The following is a 24,749-nucleotide window of genomic DNA, read 5'->3' as shown; positions in this document are numbered from 1 at the left end:
TCTTGAAAACATTATCTCCCCTGAAGAACTGACTGGAAATATATACACCAAGTGAGGACGTGGTCTGAAACCAATATACGGACTGTATATTTTTCTATGGGGAAAAAGTCTGAACTAAATGTATCTGTAAAATTCAGAACTAAAAACACCCACTCAGTTTTCCTCAGTTTTTATGTGAAAAACTTGTCTGCGGCAGAGGAAGTGGGGTAAGGTTAATATTTTCCTCTGAAATCAGTTTCGGCTGTGACCTTAACTGGCGATGACAAGGTATGCCACTGAGCACTAGGAGAATATAATTTTCTCCACAGTTTATTCAATTACAGAGCACCTCAGCATAAAAATAAATCGTCTTCCCCTAATGTCTTACCTAGAGAAAATGTCTGTTATCATTTCAGAGAGCTGCTCTGAGAATCTGAATCCTGTGAGGTGTCGGCAGAGGCTACGGTGTGTGTGGGTTTGCTTTGCTCCACGGCACTGGTGCGGAGAATGAGGGCATAAAGCTTGTCCCCACTCTCCTTTCGTTCCTCTCCTCTCCTGACAAAACCCAATAACTACCCAGTGTTCCACAATAGGCTTCAGATAAGGGGAAAAAAGAAGAGAGAATAATAACGCTCAAGTGCCACGGAGGGAATCTGTTTTTATCAACCCGGCACTCCAGAGGACAGCCTCAAAAAATGTGTGTGTGTGTCAAAGGGTTTGTGCGGCAGCTCAGTGGCAATAAATACAATTTTTTATCTGTATCCCACAGCTGCCCCCAGTGACCCTCACCGCAGCTGAGAACCACCAAAAATACTGACCGATAAGAGAGACCTACAAGAGGAGAGTGAATTTTAATCATTTAAGAACATGTGGTGTGGTGATACTGTCATGTTCCCTTGGCAGAGGTAGTTAGTACAACACTACAATAGTGGAAGGACTCCACAGGGATGCCTATATAAATATGAATGTTGTTTATGCATGAGCTCCTCTTGGCAGGGAAGTGAATATCCAACGCTCCTGTTTCAACAACACGCGGAGCTTTGCCAGATATATTTGGACACATGATTTTTGTCTTGGATATGCTGTCAGTAACCCAATCCTATTTGTTTCCTTGTTGTCTCTTCTGGTTCTTTGATAATAAATGTCAGCACTTATGAGAAGGTAGAACTGTGTAACACAAAGTCACGAAACATTTTTTAGTTTGCCGCTGTTTGCTTCCTCTCCTTTAATTAAGCAACAGGCCATTTCTCAAGTTGTATTCACCGCCCCCTTATATGTGAAATATGCAAATGAAACCATCCACTAGCACAGAAACATCTCAATTAAATCAGTCTTCAAGAAGTCATCTGCCGCCATCCATTTAAAGGCAGTGAGATCCGGCCCTGAACTGGCAACCCTGACAGAGGAATCAGCACCTGGCAACTCTGACATGATTCTCGACTCCTCCAAACGCCCCATCAGTCACAACCGAGACAGGAAGCAGATAGAAACAGGAAACAAGGCTGCGGTGGAGACAAATGACGGACAAGCTTGTTGGGTAATCTGACACTGTCTGATTGGACTGTTCTCTCTTCCCCCCGCTGGAGTCGCAGTGGTAGATATCAGCTGAGATTCACTCTGTCCTCTTTCGCTATCTGATGGTTGCGCTCATTGCTTAAAAATGCTGTAATTACGATCTCATATGAATCTATTTGTCCCTCCATTAGGGGGAACTCTCAGAAGGCACGGCGAGAAAACAGAGACTGGATAATGAGAGCAGAGACCATTAAAAAGCTTGAGGCTCCTAACATGATAAATTATACAGCACAGGCAAGACATACTTAAATTCTGCTTGCTGCCCGCTCATCTCAGCCAATACACTTAGGCCTGTAATGCATGGGTAATGGGGGGCCTGGGAATATCTTTAGAGACAAGAAGTTATTTGAAAGTAGGCACTTCAAAACACATGTGGTTGGAAATATATGCTTTTAGCGCAGAGAGGTCAGTAACTCAGGGTTCATTTATCACCTGAAACACATGGCAGAATGTCAATTTGCAGCTTTTCGAGCTTGTGGAGGAATAAGCGGATGCCTCAGTCTGTGTGGAGCTCACATTGTTCTGAAAGTAGGAAACAAATGAAGAAAAATGAGGCTCTAGTGTCAAATATTATCAGGTGCTTTATTGCTGGACCATGGTTTTGGGAGAAATACACCAATTGTGGATGGTGCAGTATTGGCTGCACCTTAGTGTGTCTGAGTCCAATTCAATATCTCATTACTTTTGGTGTGAATAGGTTGAACGGAGACAACGGTCAGTGTGTCTTGACGATACGCCAGAGTACATACAGCAAAAGGCCAGAGATTCTTTCTGATATTAAGTATTGATTTGGAGAGATTGATCTAAACAGCGGCCGTATTAAAAGAGCACTGAGAGAGAACCAGTCAAGCAGATAGTGAAAAAAAAAAAACACTAGCAGAGATTTTTTTTAAAAGATAGAAAAAGGGGCAGATACCTGTGTGTGTGTGTGTGTGAGTGCGCCTGAGGCTAAAAAGATGGGAATTAAAGCTGGAGAACAAAGAGAGAAATGGAAGGAGAACGCGAGCCATGTAGAGGAATGTTCCAGACTGGAGGAGGTGACACTAATTGGGGTGTTGGCAGCGTAGGCTGGAGAAGAATCTTCATCTTTTAGTTGAGCTGGATTGAGGAAATGTTCGCACAGTCGTGGCAGATGTCAGGAATGTTTGCTTTAGTGTCAAATCTTCACCGTGCGTGTAGGAGGGATGCTCTCATTGTTAACAAGAAAGACACAATAGTAGAAACAGGGCTGGTGAGGAGGAAGAGCAGGAGTTGGAAGGATATTTTGTCAATACCACTGTTATCTTTTGAAACAGGACTTAGCTTTGTTCTTTCCCTCTGTTCAATTCCATGCATTCACAGTTGGAATCACACATTCCTCTGCTTACTGCTGCTCTATGAGAAGCTCCACTGGTGGCTTTGGAAGCAGTAAGTGTTTTGTCTGAGGGTAACCTGGCGGTTAGTAATAATTCATCCATCAGTTATTACCTCAGCCAAGGAGGTTTTGTTTTTGTCTGTGTGTGTATCTGTTAGTTAGCAGAGTTTGGTGTGGACCTTGTAACACCACATTATGTAATAACAACACATGTTATAAAACTTAGAAATGTAATACATTTCCACTTCATTATGTAATAATCTGGCGGATTTTGTAATAAACAGAATGAAGACAATATGTAATAAATGTCTCCGCATTTTTTAATAAATTATTACAAAATGCATGGGTTGCACTTTTTTTTAACGGAAATGTAAAAATATGGACCAACCAAAACAGATGTTTAACCATGACGGTTATCTTTTCTTACCTTAACATTGCCCTAATCAATATTCCTACCAACCAACCAAAAAAATGTTAAAGGGATCACTTGTATTGACATTAAATGATATGCAGTTAGCCTCTATGGAGCTTTTTAGCCTCCCTTAGCTCTGACCTGCAACTTGTTTCAGCGAAAGACATCTGATGAGCCCACTGTACAACACAAGTCTAGCTCTAGACAGAGGACAGACAGTTAGCAGCAGAGTGGGGCATTCTGAGGTGAAAAAGCTACATATTGCCTCCAGCAGATATTGGATTGGATATTGGATATAGCTTCATCAGGTGGTCAGAAACACAACAATAAATTCATACTAATGGGTCCTGTGTCTGCTGGATGTTTACTGTTTTCAAACTTGACTCAGCTTTCTGCACTGCCCCCAAGAGGCGAACATATGTATCACTGCTGCTCTTAGCTATTGGCCTTAGTTTTCTGTAACTAACCAAACCAAACCTGGTAGATAAGAAAATTCTAATTCCAAAATTTTGGGGCCCTTGGGAAGGACTTTGCTAATACATTAATGATCCCTCACTAGCTTCACACCCACAAACGGAGGCCACACAGCTGGGAACTGAACTCCTCCTAGCAGAAAAGGTGGGATGTGGTGGTTTGAAAGTCTTCTTGACCTCCTGGATACAGTTGGTTGGTTAATAATTACGGTGAAAAGAACTTATTATTACTTATCCGTTTTCGGCACCCACACAGTCCCAGCTAGTCTATAAACCAAAACCAGCACCTGTTCTGCCACAAGGCCTTTATTCTGTCTTGAAGCAAACACAAACTGCTAATGAGAAAGAATTGGGCAATAACATGCATATGAATGTGTGTGTGTGTGTGTGCTGGTCTGTAAAGAACAGATATTTTGAGCAAAGGGACAGAGAAAATTGCGGAGTTCATGTGTGCACACATACCTCAGGGACTGTATGATATATGGCAAGGCTTTTTAGCAGTTTGGTATTTTCTATCTGTGCCTATAGATGATCCATGGAAGTGCTTTGTATGTGCATGTGAGTGGGGAGAGTGTGTACATGCCGTCCTTGGGGAGTAGACCTAGCTATGCGGGTCAGGGTGGCTGTGATCTGAATGGAGCGCATTAATATTTAAACACAGGCTCCTGGGGGAAAGAGACTGTAAATGATTCATGATTTATACTGTGGGCTCTCAGCAGCAAAGGCTGCAGCTCCGTAAAGATTCACTGATTCCTCCCTGCTTATGTGCCCTGCTCTGTCCTCTTGTTCCTGTATGGGGTGGCTTTCATCTTGCATTCAGTCTCCAAGGGTAATGTCTTCTTCACTTGTTTCTCTTGATATTTTTATTTATTATTTTTTCTCACTAGCTTACAATTGTACTTTCTTGCTGTCAACTTTCATTTGCCCAAAAAAGAAAAAAATAGGATGTAGGGTGTTGATTTTAGGTCAAGTTTCATACACAGGCAACAATATTATATAAATGTTACTGATGGCCTACCACACACCTCATTTTGGTTAAGATGATGTTTAAATTCTTTTTTTGAGGCAAAATTAGTTGATTTTTCTGCATCTATTGTGTATATATGTATATATATATATTTTAAAATAGATAAAGTCATTTAGCTGTATTTATTGTCCACAGTTTAAACTTGGGAGGTTACGTGACAGTGATTGACTGGCATTTGAAGCCTGGTGTTGCCCTTTAACACACTGACAACTCTGACAACATCTGTAGTGCATGACTGTCTAGGGGACATCATAACCCTCTATAGCCTGGGAATGTTAGCAAAAAACATTTTTGCTAGTTGTCAACATGGCCATGTAGTGTTGTTATACTACTATGATATAAGACATTTGCCCCTTTATAACAGATTTAACATATAGGAGGACCCTTCTTGCTGTTACACTTTTGCTTAAATCTGAAGCTCAAACTCACCTGGTCACCGGCCACTGCGTGTACACACTCTGTCCTGCAAAATGTAAAATTCTTTTGGATTCAACAAAACTGTAAACCAGCAAGATGGCACAATGGGGATGACTCCAGGAGCAGCAGCCACAGCTGGCCCTGACATCTGACTGGCCCCTGATTCAAAAATAAATATGACTTTACGAACAATTAGGTTTTTTATTATTAAGTACACAGTGTGCTTGAACAAGGAACAATTTAAAAATATATATTCAATGGGTAGTGGCGTTGCTCAAATCTATAGAGCAAACAATAAACAGTAAAGTAATTACTTGGTCTTCAAGTTCCATTGTCTGTCCATCACTCATTATTTATATTCCTTTATTCTCTTCTACAATTATTTCAATTGGATATAAAATACAACACACAACAATGGTTCTAAGAAATTTCTTCTCTCACACCCCCCACAATGTGTCTTTTTGATAAAATGAAGTCACAGAGACAGGTAATTCTTGTCTCATGTGTACAATAAATCCTATGTGGGGTATTTTTAATCTTCCTGACATTCAACAATACTGTGCGCAGCCTCTATTATTAATAGCTGTTGAATGAATGTTTTAATGGTGTAAACCCCCACACACAACACCACTGCTCCTGCCTGCGCTGGTGTAGTGCAGGGGCGCCTGTCTGTTTGCCAGGAGAGAGACAGATCGAGAGAGACAGAGGGATCCGTGTGCTGGAAGGAGAGGGAGAGAATAAGAAAGAGATGCATGGACAGACAGGTTCGAAGTGGCAGCAGTCAGCCCTGATGGAGACGGATGGCAGGATGAGGAGATAAGAGCTCAGAAGGTGCAGGAGAGGTTGCGTTTGTGAGATGCCGCGCTCGCTGAAAAGCTGGCAAGATAGATGGTGAGAGGGGCTGCAGGAAAGTGAATCAGGGCTCGACAGAAACGATGAGCTCCGAGTATGCCTCCGTTACAAAATGGAGGGGCAAGAAGAGAGGGGCTGGGGCGGGAGAATGTGGCAAAGAGAGATTTATGGAAAGAGGAAATTAAAGAGAGGGGAAGGAGGGTTAGCAGGGGGGGGGATATGTAATGAAGAAGAGGGCGCTCGGTGATTATGCCGCATTTGTGGGGCGAGGAGAAAGAAACAAGAGATGGGTAAGGTTCCCTGGTGCTTCCACAGGCACTTGACTGATCCACCACAGCCACTTAAGACTGCTGGAGCCCAGAGCCACTCAGTGCTCGACCGTCTGTTTCATTGTGTCCACATCAATTATCATCCAGCCCTCACTCACCGCTGCAATATCAGAGACAAGGTACAACGTGGAATAATGAACGAGAGCAGTGGCACAGGGAGAGATTCAAATGTTACAATGAATCAAGACAGTGATCTTAATACTGAGGGTTTCATAGAAATGTTCGATACCATTTTCCCAGTACTGATCTGATACCAGTGCATTTATAAAGAATATAATGTATACTCATATAACATTTCAATAGCTGCTACTTAAACTGTGTGGAAGTGATGATTGCTATCGTTATTGTTTGGCCTGACTCAGGTTAAACCCTTTCATAGATAAATAGAGATATACAGCCATAGAACTTCTTTTATTGTCTAGTTTGACGGTCGTAACTGAAAAAGAACACAACAATGAACTCAACAACTTTATCAGTTAACTCTATTGCTGTGGGGCTTTCTTTGCTGAGTTTATTGCATCGTTTCAATCCAGTTTCCAAAGTTTGTCCTTTTTCCTGCGTGAACTCCTCGTGCTCTTTCATGTGATTCTTCTCTCAATGCTCGTAATTGGCAACTCTAGTGCCAATAGGGTACATGCTGCCATTTTACTTTTTGGAGCAGATTGCTAACATTTTTGATAACTCTGCTTAACGTGACACAACAAGGAATTACTCTTTGCCGCTTTAACATCAATACTGACCAGTGGTAATACATTTTAGAGAGGTGAATGTAGCAGATCACTTTCTGCTCCTACTGCATTGCGATGTTAGTGAGTGAGGCACACACATTGGACTTGCTGGTTTGCTGATTTATTTCCTCACATGAAAAGTAACACAGGCGTCACAGACTTACAGTCAAATCATATGTGCCTCTCGCTCACTGAACTGTACTTTGTAAAATTTGCTTTTTCATGTTGCACATTTAGTTTCAGGTTATTATCTGCTTATTGGCTATCAGATCTGTTTATAGATTTGCTCACTCAAATGCCTAACCTGACATTTTCGGCTACCACACCAGACTAAGGACATTGATTGTCATTATTTATGTCCTCAGACAAAATGTAGCATCTGTTTCTCTAAATTAGTTCATTTCTGGAAGGTATATGGAGACTGTTTATCTCTGAAATGGTTCCATGTGAAGACATCTTATTTATCTGCTATGAGCTGCCTCATTTACATTTAGCTTTGCTCAAAATGAGCTTGTCATATGGAATGGGAATGTAACTGTTACTACGTTACTACTACTGCTCAGACGGGGCCTTTCAAACTTGTTACTTTTCAGTGTTTTCTATGGAGGAGCTCACTCAGGGGGGTTCAGCTTTCTTCTCTGCCAAAGCAAGACGACCAGCTTTTTCTATTATCCAAGAGTTTCTCTCCTTCTATGCTGGAAGGCAAAGATCGTCCTGAAGGAATACGCACAGCAGAATTTAATGCAGTTTGCCATCAGGCTCATGTTCACCGAAAGGGGGGTTCTCCTTTGAGTATTTATGATTAATTCAATAATATTAATGATACGGTTCTGGTGATTATAATGATGATTTCAATGATTGCTTATCTACTCAGTGCAAACACTGGGTACTGTGTGTAATCCCCACCTGAAGAAAGCCCCTCTCAAGTCACTGCAGGCTTGTGGTACATAGCTTATCATACAAATGCATATTAAAAGTACACATGCAGCTTCCAAAGCAACCAAATATAGTAAAAAGTGATCATTTAAAAACACTCTGACTTTCAATTCTGCCAAATATGATCCTGTGGTTTGTGACTCAGCAATTTAATGGCCACATTTGTTCTACCACACATCCAGGGGGTTTTATCCAGTGGACTTAATGCCTCCTTCAGGTTGAAACAAGGTTCATGCAATAGTTGTTATTAATTGCAGATTGTAGTTATTTTGTTGGCTTGTGACCTTTAAAAGCAAAAAAAGTCTATTAACAATGATTTGTCACAGGCTCTTTACTTCTGTATTTCAGAGATATAAAACCAGTGTGCCACAAAATACCCCAATTAGTCTGGTTACATACATTTTTGAACCCCAAACTGGAAATTGTTGTTTTAGTTTGCTCTACTATCAAGGCGTGCCTGTAAGTTATGATAGAGATAAACACCATATTCCTGTCTGACAATTGAAAAGCCAAGTTCTTTTGCAGTAAGTCATGTCTTTGCTCAGTTCACCACACTCAGGGTTTTTGCAGCTACAGTCTTATATGGTCTACTATGACCAGCAGCGTATAGTGACTTATATGTATTTTCACCACTTGTGATGCTTTTTAACACATCGTATACAGTGACCGTGGAGCATAGAGTGGATGATATGACAGCACTCCAAAATAGAGATCGCCCCCTGGTGGCTGGCTGCAGCATAGGTCATAAATCCTGCCTCCTCCATGTTAGAGGGTGGGGCATGAACTAAAAACAAAAATCATATTACAATTTATATTTACCTAAATTGGTGTAAGTCATTTAAGGTAGTTCTTTGTTTTAAAAAACACACACTAACAATTACACAGTCCTTTAAAACTACTGCTCTAAGAATCACATTTGAGGTTCAAGTCTTTCTACAGTTTACATTTGATCTGGTAGGTTTTCGTTTCACATTGTAATTCAGGGTGGACACTTAAGTCCAGTCATCATCAGCTGTGTCTAACTATACCTGGCATTGTTTGGCTTTTTAATTTGTTTACTTGTTTTAATAAAAAGAAGCAGTTTTCCTATTTAAATCAAGAAAATGAATCAATGGGTTCACTTCAAAAATGTCATTTCCACTGTGATATCATAATAACAATGCTACTACTACCAGAAAAATGAACATCCTCATTGTTTCAACATTAAGTTGTCAAAACAGGGAAGTCTCCTTTGAGCCCCCTTTTTTCTTCTTGCGTTGTTTAATGCTGTCTTGTTCACAAAGTCTGAATTATCCAACAAACCCAGACAGAAACCAACTCTTTGGGTCGGTGTTGGTCCACCTTTCTCACCTGTTATTTTGGGTCAGACTAATTGCCTCAAGGTCCAGGCCAGAGTTGGCATAGTGCCCTTTATAGAAACCTGATATTCAAAGAGAGATAGTTATATACTTAAATCTCAAAATATAACACTCTCTTTTGCTTTATCTCATATTTATGTTAAATCCTCACTTTTGTTAGGAGAAAATTATAATAACACACCTGTATGTAGCCTGAAAGGTGAAACACAGGGCATTCTCTGTGTCATTACAATGACACCATCACTGGGGATTCATTATATAAATGTCTTCATACAGCTTTACTACACTACTGTCCCTGTTACAGAGCGTACATCAAAAGTGAGTCCGCTTGTTTGAGTTTCCTGTTGTTGTCTGATGATGTTCGTCGTCATTGTTATGAATTGGTATTGAGGAAAGTGCTGAGCGACTTTGAAAATGTTAATTTCAGGAAATCCATCTGGACAGGCATTAAGGCCCCACAGGCACCAGAGCGATGCCGAAATCATAATGGTGCTATTTTCTGTCTGTCTAATGGTGTGAATAACACTGTGAGGAATGCCATCATAATGTAACAAGAGGCTGATCTATACACTGTCAGATGGAAAAACATGCACAGCTGCAGTGTGTGTTTGTTTGTGGGTGTGTGTGTCTACATGCTCTAATCTCTGCAAAGACCCCGCACAAAGCAGAAAGCATTTTAGTGAGGAATTGTACATAGAATATTCATTTAACTTATTCCAAGACACACAAACATATTTGGAGACACACTGTTGTGTTGAAGGTTAAAGTGATTGTTCATCCAAAAATTAAACTTTGAGTACACAAAACACTTCTGGAGTTTCAGGGGTAAACAGCGTTGCAGCCCAATCCAATACAATTGAAGTAACTGGGGACCACTGTAAAACTATAACAGAAAAAAGCACTGCTCCTGTGCTGTCATCCAAGTGTCAGTAAGCCCCACCAACACTGAAACTCCAAAAGAGTTTTGTGGACTCAAACACTTCACCCACCCCTCAATTGGTATAGTGGTGAGTATAGATCATAGGTGAATTTTCACTTTTGGGTATACTATCCCTTTAATACCTGTGTTTTGTTCCAGCCTCCACAGATAATCAACTTAGTTTCAAGTCTCAGAGGACTACATTTTTTTCAGGCCGCCATCGTCACTACAGGCTCTTTTGAATCTGCAGCTAGACTCCCTCCTCTGTGATTAATGACTCTCTATGAATAGAACACAGGGTGTTAAAACATTTGATTGATGCTTTGACGATTGCCAAGCGTCCCTGCATACATCATTCCAGCTTTTCATTCTTCCTCTTCAGACAGGTCAAACTGAGGAAGCGAGCAGCCAGTGTGCAAACATTACTCGAGGAGAAACTGTGGCATTCTCACGGGGACGAAAGCTGCAAAAGTGACAGCTGTGTTTTCAGACCATGGATGTATAACGGAGAAGTGGACGGAGCATTCCAAGATGGTGCCCCATTCATTCTGATGAAATTTGCATGCTGGCTAAAATTGATGCTTACACTAAATTCCTGACCTACAGGAAGTTTGTATTCGTATTGAAGTTAGGTGAGAACAGAAAAACAAAGTGGGATTATATATTTGGATCCACTGTAGGAACTTTCTCCAGGAACAAGGAACCTTTGCAGAAACTCTGTGCTTTTGCAATAAAGAGACCAGGGTCTAAATAAGTTCTAGGGAAATGTTTTCATCCCCTGAATAGTCCCTGCTGGTTTGGGCACTACTTTATGAAAGTACATGTAACTTTGGGGTGGGGCTTTAGTGCTGAAGATGCCTTATTGGTCAAGTAGACCTATGTTTTATTTCAGCTGGTCAATCTTTGTAACAGCTTATAAAATCAGTTCTTCTTTACTTGAAGTCATTTTGGGTGTTGTGTTTATACTTTGTGTGCTAGTGCTCGTCTCTTTTCCAGTGTTGACTCCAAAATTCCATTTGCCAATCAGTGAATCACAATCAACAGCAGCATGATTTGAATGTCCAACATGTCTGCTCCAGAAATGAAGCCAAACTGGATGAAGCTGTAGTCGTGAGGTCCCGCGAATACAAAAGCTTGACCAATCATGAGTCTTTCTTTTCTGTTACTCATTTCACCTGGTTTTTATAGCATCAAATAACTAATTACAGCCAAACTTACTGGAAAAATTTGCCCTTGAAGGAACATCAGTGTGATACGAAATACTTAAAATGACAGAATTCATCTTTCAGAAAAGACACGACATGCATTTTGACTTTTGTTGAGTCCATGTCCAATCCACTAACATGAAGGAGGGCAGGGATTGGGACCTATAATGCAGCCAGCCACCAGGTGTCATGCCGTCCATCTTTATACACAATCTATGGTTTACTGTTGTTGTTATGTTGCTATGGCCAAATCATTTAGCCTTCTGTATTACCTCCACCTTATGGACTGCAGTATAACAGTTTGTTGTAGCTCTCAGTTGTTCATATGCTAACAGGCTAAATTGCCTAATCTCCCTTTGGTCCTTAGACCGTGGTGGAAATATTGGTGAACAACCATCTGCAAGAACCTATATCCTTGAAAAAAGTTCCTGGTACTTTTGGATCTTACACTTGTTTTCCAACATCTCACTAGCTCAAGGCTGCAATATCATAGCAATGATGCTGGTTTATGTTTTCTACATGTATCCTCAACAGGTGGATGCTGCTTCAGGTGGAAACAGGAAATTTACTAAATTAACGACTGTTTGCTGGACAAAAAAAGGCCAGTTTTTGTTTGCCTCTGAAATCAACAATCTGCTGTTTCAAAAATGACTCTACTTTGAAAGTGAGGCTCCTGCCAGCATTGTAAACTACTTGCAAGCCATAAGTGAAATCAAAGCTTTGCAGGTTTCTTTCACATTTTGTTGTGTTTATTCAGGCGTGTTTGTTTGTGCCGTGATGGTCACCTGACCCAGCCCCACCTGTGTTTGCGATATTGTGCTGTGTTGCAGAGTTTTCACTCTCAGGCTCCTTGTTCCATCTATAATTGATGGGCCGGGGCCAGAGGACATGTCGGAGTCACTCCACACAGCCTGAGTGTGACAAGGCCACACCGAGTGACAGGGCAACTTGCCGCTCCTCTCCCCATCTACATTTGCCACACACTTCACACATTCCTGCACTTGTGGGACAGGCAACCCACACCAGGAAATAGAGTTAAAAGAGAAGAGGAAGAGCTAAGAGCTCAGTGGAGCTGTGGTGGAACACATTAGGGTAAAGTATACTGTCTTTCATTTCCAGGATCCGTAAATATGGTGTGTGTTTGTGTGTGTGTGCAGGCATAAAGAATAATGGAGCATTGAAATTGCTCCCATGCAAGATACCCACACACAAACACATATACAGCTGCTGGCATGCACATATACATTAATGTGCAGCTTCATACATACACACACACAAACATGCTATGTGTCTACAGTAACTGCACCCACACATTAACTCAATCATAATCTTTAATCCTGATGATGAGGCTGTTTTCCACCATCTCCCAGCTGTTACGGGTGTCATAATGGGAACATGGCACCTGTTAGGCATTAAGAAGCACATCACTCTGTCTGGCTTGTCTCCTGTTTACCTTCTCACAGCGATTTGCATGATGTTCCATGATTGAGCCAAAGAAAGCCCATTTTTTAAGAACTCACTGTTACTGGCTGTTACCTCCAACCTCTATGTACTTGAGAGCACTTAACACATTTATGGCCCGAATGATCTCGAAGGCATAAATGAACTTGATAAAACTGGTTGTTAATTTTGATTCTCAGGACCTGCAGCTCTGCTGGGTTTCACTCAGCTATGCAAGGGGATGGAAGGTGAATGGGCTTGACTGTAAATTTCCAACATGCACCTGGTGAGATGGAAAACCAGCAGGTTGTGGTCTGGAGTGGAAAATAACTGGGAAATATTTCAGCTATAAGTTGCTCAAATGTGGAAATGAGGTTGATTCAGCAAATCTGCAGTAGAAAAAGAGAAGCATACAATCTGTTTTATAACCACTGGTGTGTATCCAGATCCTATATTGAAGTTAAAGTAGCATTTCCAACACCATTTAATAACGGATCATTTTGAAAACAGTAAAAGTCTGCCATTTAAAATTGTATTTAAGTGCAGTAGTATCAGCTGCATGTTTATTTTAAAAGATTTAGGTATTCATTCTACAGTAAAATAATTGTATATTCTTTTACTGATTGATTATTACCACACAATGAAATACAGAATGTATTTTCATCATGATGTAATCCTGTGTCCCTGTGCTCAATTATTACTGTATAACACCATAGACTAAATGTAAAGATGGACAACCTGCCTCCACTTCCTCCTGTTGTACAAAACTGAAGACCAAATTTGTGGGATATGTGCACTGCCATCATTTGGGGACAGAGTCTACACAGTAGCAAGAAATCTCAGCTTTCAATGATGATGCTTTACCTCGTCATTAGGAAAAAGCACTTGAATAAACATCAGTGTGATAAGAACTACCTTAAATGACAGAAACCATTTTTAAGGAAATTATTTTTGACGTGTACTACTTTATTTTATTTTTAGTTGGGTCTGTGTCCCTTCCACTAACATGGAGGAAGCAGGGTTACACTGCAGACAGCCACCAGGGGGCAATTAAGATGATTCTATATCTCTCTACTGCTCCACACTGTGTTATATTAACTTAGCTACACCGATCAAATGTTTTGAAGATGATTTAAATCTCTCTTGTAACCAAACACCTACGTACAGTTGTTTTAGACACTCCAACTTCCCCCTGTCACAATGCTATCTGTAAAACATTCATTGCTCATGTCTCAATAAGCATCAGTTACAAGTCGAGAATAATCCTAGTTAGGTATAATGTATTAACAAATTAACACAAAGTAAGAAACAAATATACAGTAGAAAACAGGGATTTGAGGCCAGCAGGTCCCTTTGGAAGGGGTGTGGAGGTGTGATGTAACAAAACATCGCCTTGCTGTCATCCTCTCTCACGTTCAGATTTTATCTTTGCCCCAATGAGCAATTAGTTTCACAGCTAGTATTAAAAGCATCATTACTCACGCACTGCACAGGAAACAACAGATAGCTGCTTGCCAGCGCTAGGTGTTGATCCTTCATTTCACTAGGGAAAGGCATAGTGTGAATCAATTTTAAATGCAATTATTAATAAACGCCAACTGTTGACATCATGGCTGACAAGCAGCCACGACCTTCTTTTGTCATTTATCGACATTTCAAAAGGCCAAAAGCAGCACAGGTGAAGAGCTCCTCTGACCTGTTTTTCTCAGCTGTAAGACTGGGGAGCAGATGGCAGCACGTTAAACACAGAATGTGAGGAAGGGCAGGCTCAGAGATGATGGCATTTGCTTTGTTCGCCACCTGCTTGCTGCATAGACCCAATCGTACGACCCGCAGTACAGAGAGCTGAGAGTTTTTTGAGTGGATATAAATACACTTCATATATATGAGGAATATATAGACAGGGACAAACCCAACTCCCTTTTGTCAAACTTGGCTGTAATGCCTCACACAAAAAAATGTCTAGTTAGGTGGTATTTGTTATGTCTCCCATATCCTCACATGCCAAACTGAAAAGTTATCGGCTCTTTGAGACAAGGATTATTCACAAATTCTCCCTTTTTCTTAGCTATTAGCTTGCTTGTAGCGTAACATTGTCTCTGTCCAAATGCGGCCTTGTGAAAGCTGCTTGGGCAACCAGATTAGCTGCATGTTTCCAGCTGCTATGATGCTCCAGACTGGCCTTTTTCCATCACTGAGAGCGCAGTCACACACACTTGGCACACTGACTTGCCTTGCCTTTAACTAAATAACAATGTTTTCCATTTCTCTTGAAAACCACATCTAATTTCTTGACATTGGCCATGACGCAGTAGATTATTGAGGTATGAACGTGCATTATGAAGCTTGTCAAATGACTAGCCTATCTTGGCCTCGCAGAGTGACAAAGAGGAGATGCCACCTGCCTTCTTCATTTATCAGCACTAGCTTATCATTGGCCAGATCAGTATGTCAAGATATTTTAGACTTCTCAAATTAGTACCTTACTCTGTTTAATAAAATTAGTATTTTCCCCTTCTGTTCCTATTTTGTTTGAATTTCAGGACATTTATACCTCTTCTACACAACAAAATTAGTGGGTATACGCACGTTTTATAAACTCATATAAACCAACTATAAGGTAATGCTTTTCCCATTGCCAGTAGAGGAGTTTGCCTTTCTGTTAAGGAGGTAACACAACATGGCAACTGAACCCTGTTTGATCACTTAGAATTCCAGCGTATGTGAAGTCAAGTCGGAAAAGGTGTAAAATAAAGAAAAGGAAATGAACACATTCACCTGGATGTTTTGTTTCCATCAGAGCCAATGAAACTTATTTCTGCTGCAGTCATTTAATCAGAATGCTGATTCCATCCATTCCTGTTGTAGACAAAAGCCAGATGTTATAGGATGTTAGTGAGTTTTTTGACCAGTGGTAAAGGAGCTTTATACATGACTACTGTCCCTGCTGTCTCACAGCTGCAGATGTTTGGAGCATATTGTGACCATTCAGACTTTGGCCACAAAGTTGTCCATTTTGTTTCTTAATATTCATGTGGTAAGCATTGAAACGCCGATAACGTTTTAATTTACATGATCAATACATGAAAAATAATCAGTTACAATATTCAATCTGCTTGTAGAGATCAATTTGACCCTGACAGAAATGATCACTATGAGCACTTTCCACTGCATTAAAATGACTCTGTTGAACAAGCTGTCTCAATCAGTTACCATCAGCTGAAGCACTCTCACACAATTTGTTGTTACACACATTTTAATTCTATACAGTCCCACAGGTTTTACCAACACATTCTAAATTAATGACTTTGTGACACAATTGCTACAATCCAATAACAATACTAGAACTCCCCTTTTGTATGTTGGTATAGCAAAATATATACAGATATTTTCTCTAGCGCTGAAAGTGTGGTGCTACAGAAATGAATTAAGTGTCTGGCAGATGGACATAAATGCAATTTTTTTTCATTCCCACAGCCCCACAGGACAAATGACTTGTAATGGATTTAAACAGAAAGAAGCACTGGAATGTTTTTTGTGCCACAAGTGGGACCATAGTCCACTGTCCTGATTGGGAATGGAAATCTATGAAACTGTAACGGCATGTTTTACTGTATCATTGTGCAACAGCACATCTAGGGAAATCAGAAGCATCAGCAGACCGCACACTGTGCCTTGGCGTCAATCTACCGCCTCTGGATAAAGCCGGCAAATTAAATCAGCTGAGGGGGGGCAGGCTTAAACAGCAGAACAACTTCCCCCATTGGCGAACAGGAGATCTCCTAAAATAGAATTAGGAAGTTACACTGAGATACATCAGAGGAAGCCAGGGCTGGACCTTGTGCGGAGCGATTTGTATGTGTTCAGTATAACAAGCTTGGAGATGTTGAATGAGCTTTAAACAGTTTGTAAGAGCAAATAAAGAGAACAGGAGTAAGAGACAGATTTTAGCGCCATATGCAAGATAATCTCTGTCCATGTACGGACTGGGCATTTTTATTCTCCTATTGGTAGTTTAGTGGCAGAAAATACTACAAACGAGGAACAGCAATGGAAAAAAGTAAGACCAGGAATTTCTTTGCTATGACGAGGTGGAACAGGGTTAGCATAAAATATCAAAACAAACCCCAAAAGACCCCTAAAAGAGGCCATCCCTAGAGATAACCTTGCACAACAGTTTGTATTTATGTGGCATATAGTTAGGGCAAAAAAAAACAGAGACAGACAACTAGAGGATACCAAAGCTAAATCTCTTTATAAAGGATCTGATGTTTGCCTGTTTGCATTCATTGTGTAGTTTACTGCTCACTTGAGGTGGCGATAGACTGTTGTCCTTAGAAGCTGATGCATGTACTATTTCTGTCATTTTCGTGTGTCAGACCCTGTCCTGTAGACAAAGTCCAAGCTTGTTAAGCAATGTGAGAAAGACTGTGTGTGCTTGTGTCAGTGAGGGCGACAGCTGGAGCAGGGATAGAACTGCAGTAGTGAAGTGTATGTGCAGGTCGGTTTGTCAGTAAATAAATGCTACAACCCCACAATGCTTACTTCCTGTCTTGCCACTGCTGTCAGATGCCGCTCCGTAATCCACCACCAACAAATGTCAAGTATAGCTGTGACAATTGGTAAATGGGCTGTATATATTCCAGTCTTATCAACCACTCAAAGTAGAAGCCACATTCACCTATTCACACATGCAGTGCTACTTTATTCTGCACTTTTTCGATCACACACCATTCATACTCTGCCGGCACAGTCGTCAGGGACAACTTGACATGCAGTGTCTTGCTACAGCCACATCACAATGACACTGTTCCCAGTGTCAAGTTATTGTATCAGTTGCAGTGTGATTCACACATTGCCTCTCTGTGCGTACCTTTTAAAGGTATAGTTCACCCAAAATTTTGAATTCACTTTTATCTACTCATTTTATCTACTCGCCACTATGCCCATGGAGGAGTGCGTGAAGTGTGTGAGTCGATAAAACACATTAGGAGTTTCAAGGGACAACAGTGTTGAAGCCAAATCCAATACAATTGAAGCAACTGGTGTCCAATTCTTCAGTTGTTAAAAAACAACAGAAACAAAATGTTCAATGCTGCACCTGTGGTGTCATCCAAGTGTCCGGAAGCCCGAAATTCTAATTCAACTTGAAAACAGCATCATTTACCTTGTTTTTGACTGCTATGAGCTAAGAGAGGAGAGAGAGAGAGAGAGAGTGGACAGGTGGGCAGCAAACTCTGAGAACACAATCAGTCAGCAGGGGCTGAATTACAAGATTGTGTCGCACACACGATATATCCACTCCACTGGTTTCAGTCATGCACTGAATTCTGGAAATGTATCCTGGAGTTATCTGGAGGGGCTGTATGTGAGACTACAAATGTCCAAGTTGCTCTAGATATTCTCTGCAGTTAAAGTCAAAAGTGAATGTCCTTGTACAACAGAGGTGAAACTGGAAGAATACAAATCTAGATGATAACACAAACACAGAGAAGATGCTGAAGAACGACACCAGTGTCGATGTTCTCGACAAAAACACTGCTCACTGTACGCAGCAGAGTTTTTTCCTACTGCATGCTCTACGCACCCCTCAGCTGACATTTTCCTGAACTTATCTGAATCTGACAATCTCCTGCTGCGTTCTTCATGTGTGAAAGTCAAGAATGTCCAATTGTCAGGTAATTTTATGGAGTTTGAATCTGAAAATGGATGTTGACACACTCTCAGAGCAAAAATTAAAAAGTGAGCACCCTACCCTTCAATGTGGCTCAGGCTTGGGGATCTATCTCTCTGGGTGATGGTGGCACTGCAGACAGACAGGCTTTGGCTCCACTCACCTCTTTGACTCTCCAGAGGGATCATTTTCACTTTTCCTCCTCTCCTTCTCAAAGTCAGATTCACCTTGTCTCCTCTGTATCTTTTTCGCCTCCTCTGTCGTTCTCTCCTCGGCTTTTCGTCTTGTTTTTCCTTGGCTCTGTCCTCCCATCGCTCCAGCATAATCTTCCCCCAGAAACCACTCCAGGGCTCTTTTGTAAAAGCGGCACAGTACATGAATTTTACATGGGTTGCACACAGTCTTTTGTCAATACTCCCACTGACCACAGCGGGTTCACTCTTCCCATAGGGCCCAGCACGCACACACACACACACACACACTTGTCTAACACACACAATGCAGCTTGACTCCATAAGTCCATGAGAGCACAAACACAGACACAGAAATCGTTTCAATTCTCTTCTTAGAGGAATATTGAATCATGCAGCATATTCAGAACACAGATGAAATGCTTCAGATCAAAGACATTCTGATGGCTGCCTGATGTTTTATTGATCACAAACCATGTTTTCAACTCTACTTTTCGAGGGGAGAATATTAGCAAATTCTATTTATTTCTGGTGGAGTTTGAATTCCTTTTTCATTCAGCAGCAGTGGGCCTGACAGAGGAGATGATCCTCCTAATGTGACACATTAAAAGGAAAATCTAGCCCCGAAGCAGAACTCCTGCGTGTTCCCCTTATGATTTTGGACAGTTCGATCTACAGATTTGGTGGGTAAACAAGTCTCCATCAAAGGCAGGAACAAGAAAGGCGAGACTCATCTTTGAGGAACAACTCTGAGGGCACTTTAACTCTCTGTGAATAAGAGAGTGATAACTGGGAGCACGTACACACTGACAGTATCCCGGATGATTAAAGATACAAGCCCATTTTATGCTTAGTAATCGCTAACACTGTTCAATAAAGCTGAATGAGACATAATAGCTTAACTAAATATTATATGGGGCTCAAAGTCAGGCTCCATCCCAGGTAATTTCTACATGTTTGACTTCACAGGCTGTGGCCTCGGGTTTCAGGTTTCCAGCTGTTTGCAAGAGGAGTTCACAAACATTGACTGAATTAAGATCAGCAGCGAATTACACATGCTACTGGTTGGTATTACCTTAAAACTGCAAATAATTAAGCTGTTTTAGGTGGGAGGAGTGTTTGACTCTGCTAATGATGAGGTGGCAGACCATAGACTGTGCACAAAGATGGATTCATATACACACACACACACACACACACACACATATATATATATATGTACTTTCTATCTATATACCTCGCTGCCATCTTGCACATTAGTCTTTGCAGTAGCGATTGGGAGATGAAGCTGCAAGAGTGAGGTCCCGACAATACACAACCTCGACCAATCATGAGACAGAAACCATCTTTTTAAAAATGTAATTAATGTGTATTTAGACTTTTTTGTTTAGCTTCTGTTAGGCAGGGTTTTGTGACCCATGCTTCACCCAGCCACCAGGGGGCAACCAATATGCTTTGGCTTCACTTTTGAGGGGCTGTCATATCGTCCGTCTTTATATGCAGCAGCACACTCTCACACGGAACAGTTTCATAGTGACAGGTACAAAGAAAGTGAAACAAATGTTGTTACTTATGTTATTATGAGAAATGTATAAAGGGTTTGGTTCATTTTTAAATTGTGTCAGCGCAAATTATAATGTTAATTAATGAAGAAGACTGTATACAGTCTATGTGGCAGACCCATAGGACAGACCATGAAAAAGAGTACAACTTTGAGGAGAAGACAGAGTTAGGAGGGTCTCTTGCCTGCCTACTAGGAAATCTAATTCACCTTGAACATCAACACATAACCCCGAATATTTTGTCTCTTTCTGGAGATGTTGTTGACTCCTTTGCTGGCTATTTCCTGTTGCCAATTACATTACTGGAATAAAAAAAAATAGGGGAAAGAACCATTAGAAAGTTGCTCATCTTGTTGACGTGTTCAGAGGAGGAAGAGCAGACAACTCAGAATTGGAGGATGTACTTTTAGTTAAGTTAGTACCTGACCTGTCTCACCAATATTGACATATTCTGTGGTTCTGCTAAAACAAGCTTTGCATTTGAGTCGTGTCCAAAATGTGAGCCAAATAATTCAGATAAGGATTAAATATTTTAATTCTGTGAAGAGTAGAATACAATTTATTTTTAATCAACAACCGCAATCTCTATCTATCTATCTATCTATCTATCTATCTATCTATCTATCTATCTATCTATCTATCTATCTATCTATCTCTTATTTTAGTCAGATCAGATACCAATTATAATATTTGGGAGTTTTGTAATATATTAGGTTAAAAGATTATTTTAAAAAATCTATATTTTTTTGTTAAAATGTTGAAAAGATCAATCTGCCCAGTCTAGCAAAACTCTTTTTAAATGAATATTGACCCAAACCTAATTTCTTTTTAAACTTTTACACAGATGTTTTCAGCATTTAACTAAGACCATAACCATCTGGCTGGTTTACCTGTGCTGCATATTGCAACTCCCATTCTCTTCTTTGTTTCCTGTCTGCCATCTCCACAACAGACTGTGCATTTAAAACATTTAATATAATGAAGAGTTTATCATGTCACAAAGGTCAGGAAGAGAGGAGGAAAACAAGTGAAATAGGTCAATAATAACTGAAAAAACTTAATCCAGCTGTAATTACATGTTTCTCTATTTCACACAGGATCTTGTGGCTGTATTTGAGACATGACTGCCTTTACACACCCTTCATTTCATATTTGCATCACATCTTGAATTGTGCCCTTGATCTTCAGTCTTTAACGTGTGGGAATCACCTTTAATCTTAATTTGTGTTTGACTCTGCAGTCTTGTTTGTGTGTCGTTCTGAAGAAATCTCTCCATATCAAACACTTCTCAGAGTCAAACCACAGGGTTCCATCTCAACTTATACCTCATTTGATTCCTCTGACTCTGCAGGGTCCTGTGATATCAGCGGGGAAACAAAAAGCATGAGCAGAATACACTTATTCCATGAAAGCAAATCCCTCTCTCTGTTCATTGCTCATTATCTCAACCATATTTCTCTCTCTCTGTTTGTGCCCCTGTCTCTCTGTTTTCCCTCGTTTATTGCCGCTTGCCTCCCTGATTCTTCTTTTTAGCAAATTCTGTGGCAGTAAGACTGTGGTGATATTTATGAGAATAAATAGCTGTCCAATATCCTATCACTGCCGTTCGTTCTTTGTCATTTCCTCAGATCTTCCTCCTTCATTTCAAACCCCCCCCCACTCTGTATTCTCTTCTTCTTCCTCTATATTGCACCTGTCCCTCAAATGCTTATCTCCAGAGTCCTCTTTATCCCCCCCCCCACCCCCATCGCCACTCTGTCTATCGCTATTTTGCCTCAGTCCCTTTTTTTTTTTATGCCTGTCTTCTCTTGACAGAAGTGTATCACAGGAGAGGTGGCTCTCAATCTCGGGCAGAGTCACTTTATCATGTAGCGGTCGGCTGCGGATGGTGGACCTAGTTTGGCCGGCTGGTGTAGCATGGGATTTCTGTTCCGTTGCAAATGCACACACGCACACACACACACACAATAAGACATGCAGATGGCACCTCACAGTCAAGCCATCCCATTTGCAGAAGCCCTCACTGTCTCATCAGTACTACCCCCCCACCTTTTCCTTAAGAAGAGTGAGATTGCTGTACACACACAGCCCCGCACTACATCCCAAAGCTATTAGTTCCTGACAGCATCCTCCATTCACTCCTGTCTGCCCTCCCTGTGTGCACACAAACACACACAACTCGCGGGACTCGCCTCTCTGCACGCCACGCCGCACCCCTTTAATAGCTTTCCACGCTGCAATCTAGCCACCCGCCCGCCGAGTCAATTGAGTGTATTATATTTGTAATTGGAGGCTATTGATTGACAGACTGCAAATGCTCGCAGGACAAAAGCATGGGAGCCTCATACTATGTGCACCAAAAGCAAAGCACAAAGGATTTCTTTCTCTTTTTTTACGGGAATCAACAGGCTAGCGCATGTAGGTGTTCCCACACTCACACAGACACCTACGCAACACATGCTGACAGTCGCCAAAATGAAGCTTATAAAACAGCCTTGGTCCTCGGTCCAAGGTCATTCCCTCAAGACGGGATGAGAAATTGGCTGTGAGACAGGAGGGAGGAACGTTCCAGCAGACACAACTGTACGAGAAAAGATGCCTTAGCACCAATCAGTATGCTCGGTTTGTAGCAGAAATGTGTTGACATACCTGCCTCTGTTTATGTGTGTATGTGTGTATGTGTGTATGTGTGTTTGTGTGTTTGTGCGTGAGCCTTGTGTGTTTGTGCACTGTCATTGCCAATTTTCAAAGCAGGCCTCATAAAAGTGTTACAACTTTACGTTAAACGACTCTGACTTGTCGTCTTCCGCTCCCCCTTCGCTCCCTCCTTCCCCACACTTAATCAAGATCCATCGTTCCCAGGAGTCTCTCTGTGTGTGCGTGTGCGTGCACATATTTGTGAGGGTTTCAGTATGAATTAGTGCCTGTCACATCATTAATACGCCGCCTTCAAATATGTGCTCTCTTTTCATCAACACTATGGTGCTTTTCCGTAATTTCTTTCGCAAGGTCGGACGTTAGTTGGCGGTCACGCTGATAGATGACTGGCTGGTTGATGTGAAATTGGAATGAAAATGCGTTAGATACAGATATCCAGGGTTGATTCTTGCTACGCATGGACTATATATGTATGTGTAGAGCCCTGTGACCGCCACAGGGCTCTGTTGTGTTGAGACCTAAGACCAGTGTTTAGCGAGGTGTATGAACTTGTGAAACAACTGCCTAAAAATCTCTACTTTGGTGCGACAAAGATATCGTATGATACCATGACGACTGAATCAGTGGTGTCATAGCTTGTGTGTGTGTGTGTGTGTGTGTGTGGATAATGTTGTCATTTGTCAAACTGAATCCTCTGAAACATGATGATTAAAAGAACCTCTATTACCTCTATATTGTTACTTCTACATACTATCCTAACTTTTGCTTATACCTACTGATTCTGTGATTGCTTTCATCATGACACAGACTAAAATGAAAAGACAGCATCAGTTATAACAGAGAAGAGTTGAGAAGAGATATGACAAGATGAGGAGATGAAGAAAAAAGAAAGAGAGGCTGTGATTCAGATGAGGGAAGAAGAGCAGGTATGTGCCCACACAAAGAAAAGCACAATGGATTTTTCCAGTTTTTGTTGTTGTTGTTGGAATCAACAGGCTGCTGCATGCAGGCGTTCCAACACTCACACAAACACACACACACACATGCTGACATTTGCCAAAATGCAGCTTAAGAAATAGCTTGGTTCAACTAGGTCCTTGGTTCAAGGTCATTTCATCAAGAGAGGATCAGAAATTGGCTGTGAGACAGGGAGGTATGTTCCAGCAGACATTACTGCCCAGTAAGAGAGGTCAGGTAATCAGGTGGTTTCACGCTGCGAAACAAAGGTAAATCCCCTGTATGCACATCACAAAGTATGAAATAATAATTCTCTATTAGAGTCATGAATTCATTGAGATTTGCAACCAGGCCCCAATGTGAACACTGCTGCCAGAAATATTACAAGAGAGAAACACCTTCACACTAAACACAGTTTGTTCTCCTCACACATTTGCATGTGTTCTTTCATATCCCTGAATTGTCCTTGTGTTTCATGAGAGCCCTTCCACAGCACAACCCCCTCCAGTCATTACCACCCTGCCATCTCTGTTTTCTTCATCTTAATTCAGAATGATGACCTGAGGTCACAATCCAACCGGCAACCGACCGAACTGAGAAAAACACCACGGAAGAAAAGGCAGTGGTAAGTAGGTGAGGTGAAAGAAATTGCTGCTAACTGTCACCACAGTAACAGGGTCAGGGAAAGGTCGAGGGTGAGGAG

At 41.2% G+C, this 24,749-nt stretch overlaps 1 long non-coding RNA gene across 1 annotated transcript in view; it reads right to left on the bottom strand.

The window, feature by feature from the left end:
- Positions 1 to 19,136, bottom strand: part of LOC138405954 (uncharacterized) — a 58,488-nt gene extending 39,352 nt beyond the window's left edge. Inside the window, exon 1 of the long non-coding RNA XR_011239617.1 lies at positions 18,842 to 19,136. This is a non-coding gene — a long non-coding RNA (uncharacterized lncRNA). The remainder of the gene's footprint in view (positions 1 to 18,841) is intronic.
- Between the last annotated feature and the right edge of the window lie 5,613 nt (positions 19,137 to 24,749).

Source organism: Paralichthys olivaceus, chromosome 20 (assembly GCF_024713975.1).
Source record: "Paralichthys olivaceus isolate ysfri-2021 chromosome 20, ASM2471397v2, whole genome shotgun sequence".
In the NCBI taxonomy this organism is placed as follows: Eukaryota; Metazoa; Chordata; class Actinopteri; order Pleuronectiformes; family Paralichthyidae; genus Paralichthys; species Paralichthys olivaceus.
This window is presented reverse-complemented; position numbering and strand designations above follow the sequence as displayed.